Here is a 22,121-nt window from a genome sequence, read left to right as displayed (position 1 = left end):
CAATTGTTTTCTAAATACTGATAAACAGATAGTATCCTGCCAAATTTCTCCTTTGGAGATTCTTAGAATGAAAGATTGTACTCCAATAATTTTGAACTTCATTCCAGTTTTTACTAAATGTGCTTCCAGCACAAAGAAGTCGCACAATTTTCCATTTTGAACCAGCACCAACCAACTTTAAGAAACTTCAAAAGCAAAGTGTGTTCCCTCAACTTTTCTCTAATGACATACTTTAACTCCAAACTCAAAATTATCACTTCACTAGGATTTTTCATCCCCAAATCTTCAAATAGATCGTCTATATACACCTAAGTTGATACAGAAGATTCATCAGCTTGGATCAGATACAAATCAAGATCTCAGAATTGAAACAGTCCTCTGAAGAATTACACCATCCACTGCACCGACACAAGTTACAAAATTTCACTACAAAATCCCTTTACTATTAAATGTTAGAGCAAAATTTTATTCTGCAGTGAACAAACAGAAGCCCCACATTAAAAAAAGCTGCTTTTGTAAGTTTAACATTTTTTTTGTGTGCAAGGTTGTTTCAGCTTTCCACAACTTGACCAAATCGTGCCTTCCACATCAATCAGGCTTTCCACATGGAAAACTTAAGAGTATATCACTATATAACATTTTTATCCATCACTATTTTCCTTCCCTCAGCTTGTAATTTTAATATGTAACAAAGTAGCAAAATATTCAAAAGCACCTTGAAAGTGTATTATCAAACACAATGCATGCCCTGAGACATTGGTTAAATGTAAATGATCATGTGGGCAGAGGCCAGAACTGCAGTCCAAGAGTGGATATTATAGAAATGGGACAGAACTCTAGAGAAATTTGAAAGCAAAAATATGATTTTTGGAAGTGTGGCTTTGCTCAACTAGGACTTGGCACCAGCCAACTTTACTTTGTACACAAAGTTAGCCAGTGCCATGACAGTTTTACAAAGGAAGCATGAGGGAGGCAATTGGTCAAGTCCAGGAGGGAATAAGGTCAAAATGAGAGCTTCAATCACATAAGCAGATCAAGTCAGGTGACGTTACTAATCAAGAAGTGGGCTACTTTAACGACATCGCAGATGTGCACGTCTTAATGAAATGTGACAAGTCTAGTTCAGTTACAGACAGGTTTCAGAAGAGGTACAGTGGCTTGAAAAATACTGATGTTTATGGATCTAAAGACTGACTGGGGACTTTCAAGGCTTAATTGGACATCATATTATGTATCAAATGATTGACAAGCAGTGGATGTTTTGACAACATATATATGGAAATGACACTTTTTAAGATTTTGCCAAGACCGAATTTACCTAACAGTGGTGCTTCATGGATAGATACTGGAGAAACAGCAGGAATAATGATGCAGGAATGGTAGAAGCAGCAACTACAGATAACACATTCTTAACTATTTAGCAGTAGTTAGAATGTCATCAAGTGCTCTGATTCAACTAGGCAATAGTGGAATGGGTCCAGCGGGGAGGACACTGTCAAGCACAAAAACTAAAGACAGATTGAGTACAAAGAAATACCTGTCAAATTTGGCAAGTATTGGTGAATTTTCAATCATGTGACAGGGCAAATTGTTGAATACAAGAGGACTGATGATAGATTTGACTCTTCTTGATTCGCTTCACAGTAGGTGAATCAAGAAGAGTCAGATCTCGAAACATCCTGACGTCATCTCAGCAAGAAGTGTGGTCAATGCTTGTCATGCGGAACTTGAAGGAGCGAAACAGAAGAGCTAAGAGACAAGTTCAAGACAGCAAAGAAGAATCTCTTTGCTACCTACGACCGACTGAAGGAAGAGGAACTAGCTGAGAGGATTAGAGAGGTAGAAGCTGTTAATGAAGACATGCAGCATGGAGAAGCATGGTGCATAGTCAATGAGATCAGTAGACAGAAGAAGTCCCCATTAGGTCAAATAAGTGGTAAAACAGCAGAGGACCATGTCCTGACACTTTAAGAACCTGCTGGGAAGCCCTCCAATGATCACGGAAGAAGAGGAGGATATACCCATGATACTAACACAAGTCGACATCAATGACGGCCCATTCACCATTGAGGAACTGAAGGAGGCCAAATATGCACTCAAACAGGGCAGGAGCGCTGGACCAGACGGGATACCACTAGATGTCCTGAAGAACTGCGACCTGGACGACATCTTGCTGGATATATGTAATATGGCATTGATGAAAGGCAACAAACCAGAACAGTGGTCACTCTCAAACATTATCCCAGTCTCCAAGTCTGGATCCCTCACAAAGACAGATAACTACTGCGGTATCTGCTAAGATGCAGGTCAAGCTAAGTTATACAATCGGATGATCTTGAACAGGATTCGCACCGCCATTGACCCTAAGCTAAGATTCAATCAGAATGGTTTTCGGCAAAAGCGCACAACAGTAATGCAAATACTTGCTCTCCGTAGGATCATCGAGGAAGTCAAGAAGAACAAACTACCAGCCACGCTTGCTTACATCGATTTTCGCAAAGCTTTTGACTCCATTCACCGAGGTAAAATGCTGAAGATCCTGAAAGCTTACAGAGTGCCAGACCATCTACTGAGAGCAAGAGAGTCCAGCTATACCAAAACCATGGCGAAAGTTGTATCACCAGACGGAGAAATAGCAGTGTTTGAGCTCCTAGCTGATGCACTGCAAGGAGACACTCTGGCAGCCTACATCTTTATAATTGTCCTTGATTACACTCTGCGTCAAGCTACCAAAGATCATGACAAGCTTGGTTTTACCATAAAACCAGGGCGAACAAAAGGGTCAGACCAGTTACGCTCACAGATCTCGATTTTGCAGATGACATAGTCCTGCTCTCTGACCAGATGGAGGAAGCACAGCAGCTACTGACGAAAGGAGAAATAGAATGCAATAAAGTTCAACTTCACCTAAACGCTAAAAAGACAGAGTACATGGCATTTAACTGTGATGAAGGTACTCTCAAGACCATAGAGAATGATACCATTAAGAAAGTCTTTGACTACAAGTACCTCGGGTCAAAAATGATGAGTTCGGAGAAGGACATAAAGATACAGAAGGCGCAGGCGTGGAGGGCTATGAACGACATGAAGGAAATCTGGGTAGAACCTGACTAGAGGACTTAAAAAGAGGATTTTCATAGCAGTCATAGAGTCCATTCTCACGTATGGATGGAAGACGTGGACACTCACCAAGACGATGTCAAAGTCTCCAGATGGTTGCTATACACAAATGCTCCAGATGGCTCTTGATGTGAGTTGGCAACAGCACACGACAAATGTTGAGCTCTTTAACAACCTACCGATGCTCTCCACTAAAATCGAGGCGAGAAGACTGCAACTAGCGGGGCACTGTCTACACCACCCCAAGCTACCTGCCAGCCTAATCATCATATGGGAGCCCAAGCACGGGAGGATGAACCCTGGGCACCCTCCCAAGACTGTGGTCAACACGCTCCGAGAAGACAGCGGCGTGGCTCATGTAGATGAACTGAACACACTGATGAGGGAGAGGGAGAAGTGGAGAGTCCGTCATCGAGCCCGACGCCGATCCCCTAGGCTTGAGTCGTAGAAGTAGTAGTAGTAGTAGTAGTAGTAGTAGTAGTAGAAGATGATAGATTTGAAAAGGTTGAGAGGAGAGGAAACTAAGAATGTCAGCTAACATAAGGAAGCTACATTGGCAGAAGTTCAATGAAAATAGGTCGGCAGAGGCACATCTTATTAAAAAGATGCTCTCAGGACAGATTTAGGAAAGAAACCACAATAATTATGAGTGACTATAAAAAATAATCCTGCATTATTTTGCAAATACAGAAATTACATGCAGCACTTCCATACCAGCCTTTTGCAAATCATGCACTAGGATACCACACCCCCCCCCCCCAAAGTTCTATACATCTTAGAGCTCTCATCTATCACTTAGATTATATATTTTGCCTTACTCACAGACAATTTCACATTTTCCCCACATTGTATTTCATTTGCCAGATCTTTGCCCTTTTTTTTAAACTCTGTGGTTTTGTATGTGCTCTTCACAACTCTCTGCATGTTGTGGAAAACCTTCAGATTCTGCAGATCAGTTAACTTTTCCAATGATAAAGGCAAACAAAATTCATTCTGCACAAACAACAACCTGCATTCAGAATGGGATTTATTTCTTTGAATCACATTACGAAAAGAAGTTTTATCCTACTATAACATTTGGCCATCTATTTGCAGCACCTCCCCAAATGTCAACTTCAAACATTTTTCACCTCTTCTTCCATTATTTGCAATTATGTATTTCCATGTATTAAATATACACAGAGCACAAAAGTGAACATAATGTTGGTCTATGATAATCAGATAATTTACAGTACATCTATATTTCACTCATCTTTTTCCTGAAGAAATCTTCAAATTCCAACTTTTAACTATTGTATGTCTTTCACAGCATGTCCAATCAATTAATAATTCAGTTTAAGATGAAAAGCCACACATGAACATTTATTTTCCAAGCAATGTCAAAACAAAAGGTGCAGGCTTGCCATCTGTCTAAACTGATCTAATGATAGGTTTTAACCAGTAAAACTAGATTTCCGATATAGCAATAACAGGTGTGTTTATGCTTCTCCGGCGCTGCCCAAGTTCCTAACTTTGTTTCAACTGTAATGATATAGTACAGATTCTTTCTTAAACCAAATAACATGATGCATTTTTCAAAATCAAATTCTAACTCACATGAAGATGTAATGCTGAAATAGTTTTGAGTTTCAGCAAATTACGAATTGTATCTTCACTCAGTCTGGTTTATTTCTTCAACCTCTTCAATTATTATAGCATTTCTATCTTTGACATGTGAACAATCCATTTCCTAAAATTTAATCCTACAGTCCAAGGCAAATGTCTTCCAATAAAAATACAATTCTGCTTTACAAAAAAATCCTGTCTTTCAAGAAATACCCTTTAATGTTCAAATTTGCCTTGCACAAAAATTTCTCTTATTTTTTTCTTTTATTTCCATTCTCAATCATGATACATTCTCTGCCAAAGAAATTTGCAAGGACAAATATGCTTTCTCAAATTCCAAAAGGCAAGTCAATCAAGAACATGAGATTCTGCAGAAGCTGGAAATTCAGAGTAACATCCACAAAATGCTGGAGGAACTCTGGTCAGGCATCATCTGATGAGAGGAATAAACAATCAATATTTCAAACTGCGACCTTTAATCACGATTGGAGAGGAAGGGGGGTAAAGCTAGAATAAGGTGGTGGTGGTGGGGAGAGAAGGATTACAAGCTGAAAAGTGGAAGGTAAAGCCAGGTGAGAGGGAAGGAGATAGTGAGAAGCTGCGAGGTGATAGGTAGAAAAGGAAAGAGCTAGAGAAAAAAATAATTTAATAAGAGTGGACCATGGAAGTAAGGGAAGAGGAAGGGGCCCCAGAAGGAGGTGATAGGCAGGTAAGAAGCGAATGGGTACAGGGGATCCAAAATGGGAAATGGAAAAAGAGGGGGGGAAAATAAATTACCAGTTTATAGTAATCAGTGCTCAAGCCATCAGGTTGGAGGTGACCCAGATGGAGAGGTGCTATTCTTCCAAACTGAGAGTGGCCCTGTTGTGGCAGTAGAGGCGGCCATAAATTGACATGCTAAATGGGAATGGGTATTGGAATTATGCTCGACAAGAATACGTTTGGTCAGAAGTTGATCTACAACGCAGATTCAATTTCCCTTTGCCAAATATATCATTCAAAGTCAATTTGACCCTTATACATGGCTTCCTTTACTTTAAATATAACTACTCATCAGTTAACAGTTCGTTTAGCCAAAGTTAAACAAACAAAAATTTTATTGATCAGCATCTAAAATGACATCTGAAGGGAGGAATTTCTAAACTGGTAAGTGCAAACATGCAGTAGACTCTCCACTTCAAAATTTGAACCAAAAGATTTAACAAAGAGGCACACAAATAAGCACCATTAGAGGGATAATGTTCATGGAAGAGGAAGTGGGAAGAGAAAATACTATTAGCTCTTACTGGATGGTCCATTGCACATTTTGTCACAGAAAATACATCTCAGCCTTGTCCAACACAGAAGTAATGCCTCCATAGCAGCTGTTATGAGGATCACAATACCAGACACTACTGAAAAAGAAACATGTCTGATTCCTTTCAGAGACAGGCTCACAAATCTTTGAACTTCTTTATTTAGCTAGACATCACAAGACACTGAATGAGCAATACTCTTTAATGTTCAAATTTGCCTTGAACAACAATTTCTCCAACTTCTGGTAATTTTCCTCCTCCCCATCTCCTTACTTGCTTATCACCTCCACCTGTTGCTCCTCCTCCTACCCTTTCTCTCATGGTTCACTCTCTTCTCCTATCAGATTCCTTCTTTAGACCTTTACCTCTTCCACCCATCACATCCCAGCTTCTCACTTCATCCAACCTCCCCCATCTATCCAGCTTCACCCATCACCTTCTAACTTTTACCCCTTCCTCTCTCCCCACCTTATTTTGGCTTCTTCCCTCTTACTTTCCAGTCATGATGAAGAGCCTGGACAAAAAACATTCACTGTATTCTTTTCCATAGATGCTAACTGAGCTGTTGAGTTACTCCAGAATTTTGTATGTGTTGCTCTGGATTTCCAACATCTGTGGAATCTCATGCATGCTAACTTCACACAAGGGGTGGAAAGGTATTTGGTATAAACCTCCAGAGAGAGTGGTTGAGGCAGGTACAATAACAACTTTTTGAAGACATTTGGGACAGGTACATGGATAGGAAAATTTAGAGGAATAAAGGCCAAAATGGGACTAGCTTACATGACCATCTTGATCAGCATCAAGTTGGGTTGAAGGGCTAACTTCCATGCCACATTACCCTTCAACCATATAATTCAGCATATAAAAAGAAACATGATTAGCCTTAATAACAGATTTATTATACCCACTATTTAAAAGTCAACTTCTGAGATTTCAACACTTAGGAAGTAGCAAGTTACTTGGCATAGCAAATCCCCAGAAACAAAATATTACAATCAATTAATGAGTTAATTTCTTTTCTTTGCAAGGGACCAGTGTTGTTTAGTGAAACACAAGTCTAGATTTACTTCAAATGGTGATTCAGGAACTTAAGTACAGAAACCAAAACCTCAAACTCATTGGACCTACTGAAGACAAATATGATAAGTGCAAATTCAGAATACAACTTGAGCTTAGAGTTTCAGTCTTATTGAGACTTGTTTGCCCCCAACATTCTTGACCAAAGAATTTAAAGAAACAAATACATAAATAAGCAGTTGAGTTATAAGAAAATTGTAGTAGTGAATAAATAAGGAGTAAAAGAATAAGGAAGCAGATGCATAAATAAATCAAGAGTGAAATCCAGTTACTTTCGGGTGATAATTTTTTATGGTTTCTGTTATGATCCAACTACTTTATATGACCTGACAGTAAATCACTCACTCAGATGTCAAAATCCATCAAAACAAAAACTGTAATTAGCATTGCCTCAAAAATATTTGCTAAAAGTTTGCCTTCAAAATAAAACGGACCAATATAAATCTTTAGATATATTCAAAGGCTGTGACGAAAAAGCTAACATTTTAGTTGACAAGCTTAGACATTAAGTAATCAATATTAAAAATCAAGTTAATTTCCAACAAAATTACTGCCACAATACAGGTCCACAATCCCTTATCCGAAATCCTTGGGGCCAGTTGCATTTCGGAATTCAGAATTTTTTGGATTTCAGACCCCCTCCCCCCCATACTAAAAAACACGTATGCTCAAGTCCCTTATTTAACCTGTCTCAGTGCGGTGGACTTTAGGACCTGGTGGCGCACCAAACCTACGCACATCCTCTCGTATACTTTAAATCATCTCTAGATTACTTATAATACCTAATACAATGTAAATAGTTGTTATACTGTATTGTTTAGGGAATAATGACAAGAAAATGTTTTTATTTCCAACAAAAACATTCAATAAAACATAAAACTATATAGCTTCAAACAAACACATGGTAAATGACTTACAGGTTTCCCCCGCCATCCAAAGGTAGAGCGTTCCTATGAAATGGCTCATAAGCCGGAATGTCGTAAAGTGAAGAAGCAATTACCATTTACTTATATGGGAAAATTTTGTGAGCATTCGCAGACCCAAAAATAACCTACCAAGTAATGTCAAATAACACATAAAACCTAAAATAACAGTAACATATAGTAAACGCAGGAATGACATGATAAATACACAACCAATATAAAGTAGAAATACTTTTCTGCACTGTCTAGCGCAGCGAAAATCTCACGGAAGTGCTTTCAGCAGAAACACTCTTTCCAGTAACTTTTAAGCTATGAAGCTGCCAAATCATACCAAATAACACATAAAAATACACAGCCTATATAAAGTAGAAATAATGTATGTACAGTGTAGTATCACTTACCGCAATCGGGAAGACTCCAATAAATTGCAGTTTCATCACAGTTAAACACTTGCTTATACGAATAACCACCTGACGCAATCGGCAATCGCCTCTGATCTGGGCCGACATTTACATGCTGGGCGGCACCTAATTAATCAGCTTATTTCGGCTTTTTTCTTAAAGATGTGCTGGGTGCGTCCCGACTACCGCTGCACCACTGCGTCCTTCGCAGCCTGGTATCGGTCGGCAGCCTGGAGGTTGGGAACCACTGCTTAATCTATGAAGCTGCCCTCACCTCAGAAACCGATCAAACCACCCATGACTACTTTTAAATTCCACTTTCGCAAAACTTTCATCACCATCGGCCAGTGCTTTCTGTTTCAGCTTATTAAAAAGACTGACTGATTTCTCCTTAAGTATAAGAAACACCACACTTTGTACACCCATCAATCCACTCAAGTAATAGACTTTCCATTTTATCCATTATTGGATGCCGACTAAGAGAGACCACTTTGCTACAAGCAGAACCAACAGTAACATCGGCAGCTTTCAAAATTCTTTCTCTCTGCGTATAAATAGTGCGAATGGTGGACGCAGGCAAGTTCAACGCGTGGACAATGTCCTTACTTCGTTTACCACGATCGAAACGCTTAATTATGTCTAGTTTTACGCTAACACCCTTACGAGCTCTTTTAGGCTTTTCCGTTACCTTAGAACTCATCCTGCTAACAGATGCACCAAATAAAATCGAGATAAAACATGTGTTTAAGCAATGCCAGCTAGAATGCAGTTCCGGGGGAGGAGCCTGGCTGTTCAGGCAACACACATAAAAGTTGCTGGTGAACGCAGCAGGCCAGGCAGCATCTATAGGAAGAGGTGCAGTCGACGTTTCAGGCCGAGACCCTTCGTCAGGACTAACTGAAGGAAGAGTGAGTAAGGGATTTGAAAGTTGGAGGGGGAGGGGGAGATGCAAAATGATAGGAGAAGACAGGAGGGGGAGAGATAGAGCCGAGAGCTGGACAGGTGATAGGCAAAAGGGGATACGAGAGGATCATGGGACAGGAGGTCCGGGAAGAAAGACAAGGGCGGGGGGGTGACCCAGAGGATGGGCAAGAGGTATATTCAGAGGGACAGAGGGAGAAAAAGGAGAGTGAGAGAAAGAATGTGTGCATAAAAATGAGTAACAGATGGGGTACGAGGGGGAGGTGGGGCCTAGCGGAAGTTAGAGAAGTCGATGTTCATGCCATCAGGTTGGAGGCTACCCAGATGGAATATAAGGTGTTGTTCCTCCAACCTGAGTGTGGCTTCATCTTTACGGTAGAGGAGGCCGTGGATAGACATGTCAGAATGGGAATGGGATGTGGAATTAAAATGTGTGGCCACTGGGAGATCCTGCTTTCTCTGGCGGATAGAGCGTAGATGTTCAGCAAAGCGGTCTCCCAGTCTGCGTCGGGTCTCACCAATATATAAAAGGCCACATCGGGAGCACCGGACGCAGTATATCACCCCAGTCGACTCACAGGTGAAGTGATGCCTCACCTGGAAGGACTGTTTGGGGCCCTGAATGGTGGTAAGGGAGGAAGTGTAAGGGCATGTGTAGAACTTGTTCCGCTTACACGGATAAGTGCCAGGAGGGAGATCAGTGGGGAGGGACGCTTACATGGATAAGTGCCAGGAAAACACCTTCTGTTAGCGAAAGCAGGTAACTAATGTAGGTCTTTTGTAACAGAGAGGTGTCGTAAAGCGAACGTTCGGAAAACAGGGGCCACCTGTAACACATAAAAATACACAGCCTATAGAAGGTAGAAATAATGCATTACAATGTAGTATCACTTACCGGAATCGGGAAGACAGTGCCAAGCACACTGATGATGGTGTGTTAGGCTGAGTCGTCGGAGGTTGGGGTGGTGGGACACTGGGGTGTCATCTCATCGTCGTCTGTTTCCATCAAGGCAGGCAGGTCATCTTCTTCTATGTCTGCCTGCCTCGATGTCAAAGGTCGAGATTCATCGTCTGCTGTGGCTGATGTGGAAGGCTTGAAAAACGACAGTATGCTTGACTGCTTAGCCTCGCGCATTTTTCTATCATACAGTTCTTTGCAAGCACAAAAACCATTCTGCAAATATGCCTTAATCCTACATACCCTTTCAAAATTAAAGTCGTACTTTTCGGCAATCATTGCAGCAAAAATCTCACGCAGTTGCTTAACGTTGAGTTCCTGGATGACTTCACTTTCGTTCCGTTCGCTACTGCATTTGATTTCGATTGTTATCCTTTCCTCTTGCAATTGCATCAGCTCTTCATCCATCAGTTCTTGGTCATGGGATGCCAAAACCTCTTCAACATCATCTTCGTCAACTCCCACAAGCCAAACTCACTTTGTCCTTACTTTGTTCACCACGATCGAAACGCTTAATTATGTCTAGTTTTACGCTAAGTGTAGCACCTTTACGAGCTCTTTTAGGCTTTTCCGATACCTTAGAACTCATCTTGCTAACAGATGCTCAAAATAAATCGAGATAAAGCACAGATGCTCACAGGCACGTGTTTAAGCAATGCTGGCTAGAATGCAGTTCCGGGTGAGGAGCTTGGCTGCTCGGGGCGCACGTTGCCTTTTTTTTGTAACAGTGAAAACACCTTCTGTTAGCGAAAACAGGTAACTAATGTAGGTCTTTCATATAGAGCAAGGTTTTGTAAAGCGAACGTACAAAAGGGGGGGGAAGGGGAGAGACACCTGTATTGGAATAAATGTAGAAAGTCACTGTCACTATAAAACTTCATTAACTTGTCTGTTTATTTAAATCATATGCAGTGGTAGTTCCGACACTATTTTCTTCAGTAAGACGTCGCACAGACACACCAATATCAAGCTTCTGCAATAACTCCACTTTCTGCGTTATTGATAATGATAGATGCTTCCTTCTCTTTTTCTCATTGTTACCCATAGGGGTATCTGCAGTTCTTTTTGACATTTTCACAGTGAAATTAAACACAAGGTCAACAGTGAACGCAAAATATCAGTGAACAGCAAATGCACGTGTAACCAGTACAAGCGCTGAACCACAACTGACGTCTGGCGGCCTCTGCTAGCGCTGCCACGTCACATCTGAGTGACGTCAGCTGTTGGCGATAAAAACTTCAGTTTTCGGAGCTTTTTGGATTTCAGAATTTCGGATAAAGGAACGTGCACCTGTAATACTCACATTTGCACTTCAAAACTAATGTCACAAATCATAAAGGTAAAACAAAATTTTAAAATGCTGGAAGTGCTCAGGTCAGGAAGCATCTGCAAAAAGTCAAACTAAAATGTTGAAAATTATATGTCCACAGATGCTGTTTAATCTGCCGAGTGTTTCCAGTATGTTGTTTTCATGTCACTAATTAGGATGCATATAATTACCCCAGATTCCTACAAATAAGGTCTTTACCATCTGAAGAAACCCGACCACCTCCAACCCCAAACTGTGAGGTTTACAAGACCTGCTTGAACATTCGCCCAAATCCCCCTAAGGCCAGAAGCCTTTTAACATACCTGGTCGTCAGAGTTATATAGCAATACAGCACACAAAAGTGCCCTTCTCCCCAAAATACCCATCTAATCTAGTCTCAATAGCCATGTTTACCCCATGTACCTGCATCCACCTCTTCCTGACAGCTCATTTGATATGCGCATGCAACTTGCTCCATGCACCTACCACTCTGTTAAAAAAAACTACTTGACATGCTTCACCTCCCTTCGCTGATCAAGATGGTGTCAGTGACCAACAGCAACATTCTGCAGACACCTGACAAAAACACTTCTCCTCCTTCTCTCGGCGGCTCCAACACCTCAGGGCATATTCAAAACCCGGACTCCAGCAACGACCATGGACACCTTCACAGCGATTGCGCAACCACCAACTGCGACGCCAGCCTTGAACTCCAGGCCGGGTCTTTATGTGCTGCTGTTGTGACTCCCGTCTCCCCTTCCCCCACCACCACTCTGCAACTCCGACTCCCTCAGATCCCACCGTCAGCTCCTGGGCCCTCAGAGGCTCCATCTTCCTCTCACCCCAACCCTTCCCTCTCCACTGACACCCCCAGCCTCCCCCCTCCCCCGTCTGATCCCAGCTCTCAAGATTCCAGCCTTGAACTCCAGGTCGGGTCTTTATGTGCTGCTATTGTGACTCCCGTCTCCCCTTCCCCGACCAATACTCTGCAATCCCATCTCCTTCAGATCTCATCGTCAGCTCCTGGGTCCTCAGAGGTTCTATCTTCCTCTCACCCCAACCCTCCCCTCTCCATTGACACCCTCAGCCTCCCCCCTCACCCCTCTGATCCCAGCTCTCATCCATGCCGGGTCTTTACCATCCCCTCCGACCTTCAACTGCTGGAGGCAGAGCGCTCTGTCCTCAGTAAGGGCCTCACCTTTGTCCCCCTTCGCCCACATCTCATCGAGTTCCGTGTTCGCCATGATGCGGAACTTTTCTTCCGCCGTCTCCGTCTCCGAGTCTACTTCTCTGGCAAGGACTCTTCCACCCCCACCGATGACCCCTTCTCCCATCTTCAACCCTCCTCTTCATGGACACCCCACTCTGGTCTTCTGCCTGCTCTGGATCTCTTTATTGCCAACTGCCGACGGGACATCAACCATATCGACTTCACCGCACCTTGTCCCCATTCCAACCTCACTCCTTCGGAACGCTCTGCTCTCCACTCCCTCGGCACTAATCCTAACCTTATTATTAAACCCGCCGATAAGGGGGGTGCTGTTGTAGTCTGGCGTACTGACCTCTACCTTGCCGAGGCACAGCGACAATTCGCGGATACCTCCTCTTATTTACCCCTTGATCGTGACCCCACCAAGGAGCACCAGGCCATTGTCGCCCACACCATCACCGACTTTATCCGCTCAGGGGATCTCCCATCCACTGCTACCAACCTTATAGTTCACACACCCCGCACTTCCCATTTCTACCTCCTAACCAAGATCCACAAACCTGCCTGTCCTGGCCGACCTATTGTCTCAGCTTGCTCCTGCCCCACCGAACTCAATTCTGCATACCTCGACACTGTTTTATCACCCCTTGTTCAATCCCTTCCGACCTATGTTCGTGACACTTCTCACGCTCTTAAACTTTTCGATGATTTTAAGTTCCCTGGCCCCCACCACCTTATTTTCACCATGGATGTCCAGTCCCTATATACTTCCATCCCCCATCAGGAAGGTCTCAAAGCTCTACGCTTCTTTTTGGATTCCAGACCTAATCAGTTCCCCTCTACCACCACTCTGCTCCGTCCAGTGGAATTAGTCCTTACTCTTAATAATTTCTCCTTTGGCTCCTCCCACTTCCTCCAAACTAAAGGTGTAGCTATGGGCACCCGTAAGGGTCCTAGCTATGCCTGCCTTTTTGTTGGCTTTGTGAAACTATCTATGTTCCGTGCCTATTCTGGTATCTGTCCCCCACTTTTCCTTCGCTACATCGACGACTGCATTGGCGCTGCTTCCTGCACGCATGCAGAACTCGTTGACTTTATTAACTTTGCCTCCAACTTTCACCCTGCCCTCAAGTTTACCTGGTCCATTTCCGACACCTCCCTCCCCTTTCTGGATCTTTCTGTCTCTGTCTCTGGAGACAGCTTATCCAGTGATGTCTACTATAAGCCTGCTGACTCTCACAGCTATCTGGACTATTCCTCTTCTCACCCTGTCTCTTGCAAAAACGCCATCCCCTTCTCGCAATTCCTCCGTCTCCGCCGCATCTGCTCTCAGGATGAGGCTTTTCATTCTAGGATGAGGGAGATGTCTTCCTTTTTTAAAGAAAGGGGCTTCCTTTCCTCCACTATCAACTCTGCTCTTAAACACATCTCCCCCATTTCACGTACATCTGCTCTCACTCCATCCTCCCACCACCCCACTAGGAATAGGGTTCCCCTGGTCCTCACCTACCACCCCACCAGCCTCCGGGTCCAACATATTATTCTCTGTGACTTCCGCCACCTCCAACGGGATCCCACCACTAAGCACATCTTTCCCTCCCCCCCTTTCTCTGCATTCCGCAGGGATCGCTCCCTACACAACTCCCTTGTCCATTCGTCCCGCCCATCCCTCCCCACTGATCTCCTTCCTGGCACTTATCTGTGTAAGCAAAACAAGTGCTACACATGCCCTTACACTTCCTCCCTTACCACCATTCAGGGCCCCAAACAGTCCTTCCAGGTGAGGCAACACTTCACCTGTGAGTCGACTGGGGTGATATACTGCGTCCGGTGCTCCCGATGTGGCCTTTTATATATTGGCGAGACCCGACGCAGACTGGGAGACCGCTTTGCTGAACATCTACGCTCTGTCCGCCAGAGAAAGCAGGATCTCCCAGTGGCCACACATTTTAATTCCACATCCCATTCCCATTCTGACATGTCTATCCACGGCCTCCTCTACCGTAAAGACACACTCAGGTTGGAGGAACAACACCTTATTCTGGGTAGCCTCCAACCTGATGGCATGAACATCGACTTCTCTAAATTCCGCTAGGCCCCACCTCCCCTCGTACCCCATCTGTTACTTATTTTTATGCACAGATTATTTCTCTCACTCTCCTTTTTCTCCCTCTGTCCCTCTGAATATACCTCTTGCCCATCCTCTGGGTCCCCCCCCACCTTGTCTTTCTTCCCGGACCTCCTGTCCCATGATCCTCTCGTATCCCCTTTTGCCTATCACATGTCCAGCTCTCGACTCTATCCCTCCCCCTCCTGTCTTCTCCTATCATTTTGGATCTCCCCCTCCCACTTTCAAATCCCTTACTCACTCTTCCTTCAGTTAGTCCTGACGAAGGGTCTCAGCCTGAAACGTCGACTGCACCTCTTCCTACAGATGCTGCTTGGCCTGCTGCGTTCACCAGCAACTTTGATGTGTGTTGCTTGAATTTCCAGCATCTGCAGAATTCCTGTTGTTCTCCTCCTTTAAAATATGCTTTTACTACTAAACTGCATGCAACTGAAGCCTGTATTTTACAGTTTGATGATGTGTGTGTAGGCTGACTGAGTGATCTGGCACTTTTACTGTCCCCAGGGGAAATGCAGCAAGGTTAAGAGCATGAATGAGAATGGAGGGTATAGTCCAATGGCAGACCATGAACCCATGATAGAGCAAGACTGAAATTTATGAGGATGAGAGTGGATCGTGAGGAGGTGGTTAATGCCATCTGCCTCGTCTGACTGCTCTCCCTCTTGCTCGCTGCTGCCAGAGGAAGGTGTAGGAGTTTCAGGCCTTTGACAAGGTTTAATGGCACAACTGATGGCTGCAAAATCATTTTCAGAGAATTCTGTGGTTCATGCAACATGTGTTTCTGGTTGCTCTTTTTTTAAGAATTGTCACTTTACACAATTTTGATCAGAGTGCTTCAGTGCAGACTAGCACAGCGGCCAGCAGTCAACAAACAGCACAGCACCAAACTGAACATTCCTAGACCATTTCAAGGACTCTGCCGTTTGATGTTTAATATTCTGTGTGTTATTCATTCATTTTCACAGTTTACTGCAATTTGTTCTGTGTGTATCGGCTGCTTGACGTTTTCTTTAAACAACTTCACAGGTCACATGATGTCGTGCCATTGATCGGGGGCTTCCCTGAATAACTCCTACAAAAACTACTTTACAACTTGCTTATAAGGCTCTCATATAACCTCAATAAAAGCAATGGTTAAAAGGAAAAATCATGGAAATCCTACTGGGGCTATTGCTGCTGGCCCTGCACTCCCGGAAGCATCTGGAGTTGAGGGACGCGGGACCAATGTTGATGAGGCCTGCTCGTCGGATGGTTCCTCTGAGCCTGCGGAAGGTCCGAGGACGGCAGCGGCGCGGCGGTGGGTCAGGTGGTGGACCCGCGGCCGCAATTCTTGACTTGGCTGATGCAGTCCAGACTTTAACCGGTAGGATGGACAAATTCCAGAGTCATTTAGACCTTATCATGCAAGAATCTAAGGAAATGAAGCAGACTTTGGAATCTTTAAATTTGCGAACTCAGGATTTAGAAAATAAATACGAAGGATGTTGTGAATAGATTACAAAGCCTGGAAAAAGGAAAAGATTCCTGGAGGACTGAGAAAGTAAAAATAATGGATGAACCGGACTCCCTTTCCCTGGCAGAAGAAATATCAGAATAGTGGGTTTAAAAGAGGGATTGGAAGGAAGAGACGCAGTAACTTTCTTTCAAGAATGGATCCCTAAAGTTCTGGGGAAAAAGATTTTGACAAAGAATTAATTATAGAAAGAGCCCACAGGACTTTAATCCCCCTATCACCTCCAGAGCAAATGCCACGCTCTATACTTATATGCTTTTTGAAGTATCAAGATAAATAGAAAGTATTACAAGCTGCTGCAATAGAGGCCAGAGAGATAAATGGGAGAAGATATTCTTCTTTCCATATATTAGTGTGGCCTTGTTAAGAAAAAGGAAAGACTTTGACTTAAGGAGGTTATTAAAGAATAAAGGTCTTCAATATTCTTTATTATATCCAGCAAAGCTGAGAATTATTGTCCAATGGAGGGAGGAAAATATTTTTTTTAAACTAAACCCCAGGAGGCAATAAACTTTATTCAAAAAATATCTGAGACATCGTGATTCAGAATATTCTTCTGAAACAAGAGGCCTAGAAAGCTGTATCTTGGACAAAATATGAAGAAAATTATTTGATTTTCTTTATTATTATAGATTAATTATAACATTATAATCTTGAACCAAATCTATATGATTATGGATGAAGACTATTATGATTTAAAATATTGATTATGGATGGTCTTTTTGAATTATACTACTTAGGAACTATATAGTCCATCTAATTTTGTTATAACTAGTATGAATAGTTTTGATTATATAGATATCATCTTTTGATATGTTTAACTTTTGGTATGCTGTATATGTATTAAGTTACAGTATTTAGGGTTATATTTAGTAAGTTTCTTTGAATTCTATTCTTTATTCAGCTGTATTGTTATATTAATGATATTTACTTTCAATATTATAGATTATGTTAGATATTTAGTAATAACGGGTGTGGAATATAATTTATTTTTACAGATATTTAATTATGGAGTTATTGGGGGAGTGGATAATTTTTTCGTCTCTTTTTTTTTTAAAAAAAATTAATTATGTTATATATTAAAGAATGTCCATCTTTAGTGCGATATTTATCAGACCCCAAAGTAAGAGGGGTTAAGGCACCGTGGACTTGGAACACCAGTTGGGAGGGTTTTTCTCCCTTTTTTCTTTTTTTTATATTTTCTTTCCTTTCCTTTTTGGTTCCCTTTCTATTTTCTATACTCTATTGAGAATGGCACCAAATACAGGTGTCCCCCGCTTTTCGAACGTTCACTTTACAAAACCTCACTGTTACAAAGGACCTACATTAGTTACCTATTTTCACTAACAAGTGTTTTCACTGTTACGAGAAAAGGCAGCGGGTGCCCCAAGCAGCCGCTCTCCCCCGGATTCAGAACGGCATTCTCGCCGGCGTTGCTTAAACACGTGCCTGTGAGCAGCCATTTGCAAGATGAGTTCTAAGGTATCGGAAAAGCCTAAAAGAGCTCGTAAGGGTGTTACACTTGGCGTAAAACTAGACATAATTAAGCGTTTTGATCATGGTGAACGAAGTAAGGACAAAGTGAGTTTGGCTTATGGAAGTTGACGAAGATGATGTTGAAGAGGTTTTGGCATCCCATGACCAAGAACTGATAGATGAAGAGCTGATGCAATTGGAAGAGGAAAGGATAACAATCCAAACCAAATGCAGTAGCGAACTGAATGTGAAGCAACTGCGTGAGATTTTCGCTGCAATAATAAAGTATGACTTTAATTTTAAAGGGTACGTCGGGGGCATATTTGCAAGGTGGTTTGAGTGCTTACAAAGAACTGTATGATAGAAAACTGCGCGGGGCTAGCAGTCAAGCAAGCCTTCCACATCAGCCACAGCAAACAACGAACCTTGACCTTCGACATCGAGGCAGGCAGTCATAGGAGAAGATGACCTGCCTACCCTCAAGGAAACAGATGACACCCCAGTGTCCCACCACCCCAACCCCCAGGCCGCAGACAGATACCGATTTGCGGAGAATGCAGCAGTAGCCGGGAGGCATACAGCACATCTTTAAGAAAAAAGCCAAAATAAACAAACTAATTAATTAGGTGCCACCCGGCACGTAATTAATTAGCATGTTTATTTCAGCTTTTTTCTTAAAAATGTGCTGGGCGCGTTCCGGCTACCGCTGGACCGCTGCATGCTTCGCGGATCAGTATCGGTTCACTGCCCGGAGGTTAGGGGCCACTGCACCACCCCAACCTGCGACGACTCAGCCTAACACACCATCATCAGTGTGCTCGGCACTGTCTTCCCGCAAGTGATATTACACTGTACATACATTATTTCTACTTTATATCAGCTGTGTATTTTTGTGTGTTATTTGGTATGATTTGGCAGCTTCATAGCTTAAAGGTTACTGGTGAGAGTGTTTTTGCCAAGAGCGCCTGCGCCATGTTTTTGCCGACAGTGCTTGTGTGAGATTTTCACTACAGAGAACAGTGCAATGATTGTGGAAAAGTATTTCTACTTTATATAGGCTGTGTAGTTATCATATCATTTCTGCTTTTACTATATGTTACTATTTTAGGTTTTGTGTTATTTGGCATTATTTGGTAGGTTATTTTTGGGTCTGCCAACACTCACAAACTTTTTCCCATATAAATAAATGGTAACTGCTTCTTCACTTTACAACATTCCGGCTTATGAACCGTTTCATAGGAACTCTCTACCTTCGGATGGCGGGGGAAACCTGTATCTCAGAGTCACTCAAAGTGGGATTAATTTATACTTTTTTTTGTGGGGAAGATTTATCAACAAATAAAAACTGATAAAAATTTAATTGCTCTATTCATAGTTAAGTCTTAATGTTAATGGGATAAATGGACCGATAAAAAGGAAAAAGGTCCTGGCATATCTTAAAAAAGTCATATTGATATTGCCTTTCTTCAAGAAACTCAACTTACAGTGACAGAACGTAACAAATTAAAGAGAGGATGGGTTGGTCAAGTAATAGCATCCTCCTTTAATTCTAAAGCCAGAGGAGTGGCAGTATTGATAGGGAAGAATTTGCCAGTGAAGGTGGAGGGTACTACCATAGATCCGGCCAGGAAATTTGTTATGGTCCATTGTCAAACATATTCAGAATCCTGGACACTTTTGAATTTATACACCCCCAATTATGACGACGAGAAATTTACCCAAAATATTTTTTGAAAGTTGCTCAAGGATATGAAAATATCTTAATTGGAGGGGATTTCAATTTTTGTCTGGATCCAATTTTAGATAGACCAGTTAAAAAAGTCGTGAAGGTCAGGGCAGCAAAAACCACCCTAGCCTTCATGAAGGACTTGAATATAATAGATGCTTGGAGATGCAATATGATTCCTACTCTAGAATTGACTTATTTCTAATATCAGCTAAATTAGAAAGTAGGATCATTCAAACAGAACATGCCGCTAGACTACTATCGGACCATTTACCTTTAATTTTATCAATTGAAATGCCTGTTAAACAAAAAACATTACATAGATGACGTTTTAATCCTTCACTGTTGAAAAGACCAGAGTCCTGCAGTTTTATTACAGCTCGAATAGAATAGTTCTGTGAGACGAACTCACCCTCTACTGCCAACAATTTCTTATTATGGGACACATTAAAAGCATACTTAGAAGACAGATAATTGGATACGTTAAGGGTAGAAAATAAATATGTAACAAAATTAAATGAATTGGAGAAAGAAATAACAATTAGAAAAAGATTGTCAGAATTTAACAGGAAAATTATAAAAAAACTAATAAATAAAAAATTAGAGTATAACACAAAACAAACCTACAGAATAGAAAAAAATGATACAAAATTAAAACAACAATATTATGAATTAGGAGAGAGAACCCATAAAGTACTATCTTGGCAATTGAGGGTGGAAGAAACCTCCAGAACAATAAATGTGATTCAGACAGGGGAAGGTAAGATTTCATATAAGCCAAAAGAAATAAATGATGCTTTTAAGCAGTTCAATTCAGAACTATATAAATCAGAATCAGTGGGTGACTCACTGAAAATTGATGATTTCTTGTCTAATCTACAACTTCCTAAATTGAGTCAACAAGATCAGGAAGAATTGAATGCCCCTTTTTCTCGGGATGAAATTGAAAGAGCCCTAGGCTTACTACAGGCTAATAAATCACCAGAAGATGATAGTTTTCCCCCTGAATTTTACAGAGAATTTAAGGATCAACTAATGCCCCTTTTTATGAGGTTGTGACTCAGGCTGAGGAAAACCATACTCTACCGGAAGCCTTTTCAACAGCAATTATTACATTAATTCTTAAGGATAAGGATCCGCTAAAACCAGCAGCTTATAGGCCTATCTCACTTTTAAATGCGGACTATAAAATTATAGCCAAGGCACTGGCCGATAGACTAGCTCGATAACTGCCAAAATTGATTAACTCGGATCAAACAGGATTTATTAAAAATAGACAATTGTCTGATAATATTGGCAGACTATTGAGTATATTGCATTTAGCTAAGACGAAGGTGGACCCGACTGTAGCAGTGGCTTTAGATGCTGAAAAGGCCTTTGCTAGACTTGAATGGGATTTTTTTTATTTGAAACAATGGAAAAATTTGGTCTAGGCCAAATATTCATAAATAGGATAAGAGCACTTTACCATCAGTCTAAGGCCAAAATAATTACGAATGGACAGATTTCACCAGTTTTCTCTCTACATAGATCTAGTAGACAAGGTTGCCCACTATCTCCAGCTCTATTTGTTCGGGCAATAGAGCCATTGGCTGAGGTTGTTAGACGGGATCCAGACATAAAGGGGTTGAAAGTGGTCCAGGAAGAATATAAAATTAATTTATTTGCTGATGACATTTTAGTATACTTGGCTGACCCGGCCGGCTCTTTGGTAAGACTTAGCGTCTTGCTGGACAATTATGGTATAGTCTCGGGATATAAAATAAATTGGAATAAAAGTGAAATTTTACCTTTAGGTAGAGGAGACTATGCCTAATATCAATATGGCACTCAGTTTAGATGGGTTACATTCAACACGAAATATCTGGGGATTAAGTTTAATCATAATTTGGATGACCTTTATAAAAAATTATCTCCCCTTGCTGCGGAATATCGAGGAGGACCTACGTAGGTGGATAAACCTTCCCATCACACTGACGGGCAGGGTAAACTGTATAAAAATGAAGATAATGCCAAGACTTAAGTATTTTTTTCAGTCTTTACCTATCCCATTATCCAATGATTTTTTAAAGATTCTCAATGGACATATTTGTTTATTTTTATGGTCGGGTAAAATATCTAGAATCTCCATGGAAAAATTGACCTGGGACTATAAATTGGGAGGGTTAAAATTATCAGATTTTACAAAATATTTAGCTGCACAAGCACATTTTATTGCTTCTTTTTTTTGATGGGACAACTATTCCTTCTTGGGTTAGAATTGGCTTACATATGGTAGGAGAAGAGATGGCAGAAGAATTTATATATAAATGAGACTCCACATTAATTAAAAAGAAAACAAACTCTACTAAGACATGTAATTTATATCTGGGAAAAAATTAAACAATTTATGGGTCTAAAATAAAAGGAATATCCTCAAAGACACCCTATCTCAGAACAGATTAATACCCATGACT

The 22,121-nt window shown here is 41.6% G+C and overlaps 1 protein-coding gene across 6 annotated transcripts in view; it reads right to left on the bottom strand.

Moving 5' to 3' along the window:
• The window catches only part of tcf12 (transcription factor 12), a 379,444-nt gene that overhangs the window by 312,977 nt on the left and 44,346 nt on the right, over positions 1-22,121 (bottom strand). The gene's annotated exons all lie outside the window — the stretch shown is intronic.

The sequence above is a fragment of the Mobula hypostoma genome, chromosome 13 (assembly GCF_963921235.1).
Source record: "Mobula hypostoma chromosome 13, sMobHyp1.1, whole genome shotgun sequence".
NCBI classification, from domain to species: domain Eukaryota; kingdom Metazoa; phylum Chordata; class Chondrichthyes; order Myliobatiformes; family Myliobatidae; genus Mobula; species Mobula hypostoma.
This window is presented reverse-complemented; position numbering and strand designations above follow the sequence as displayed.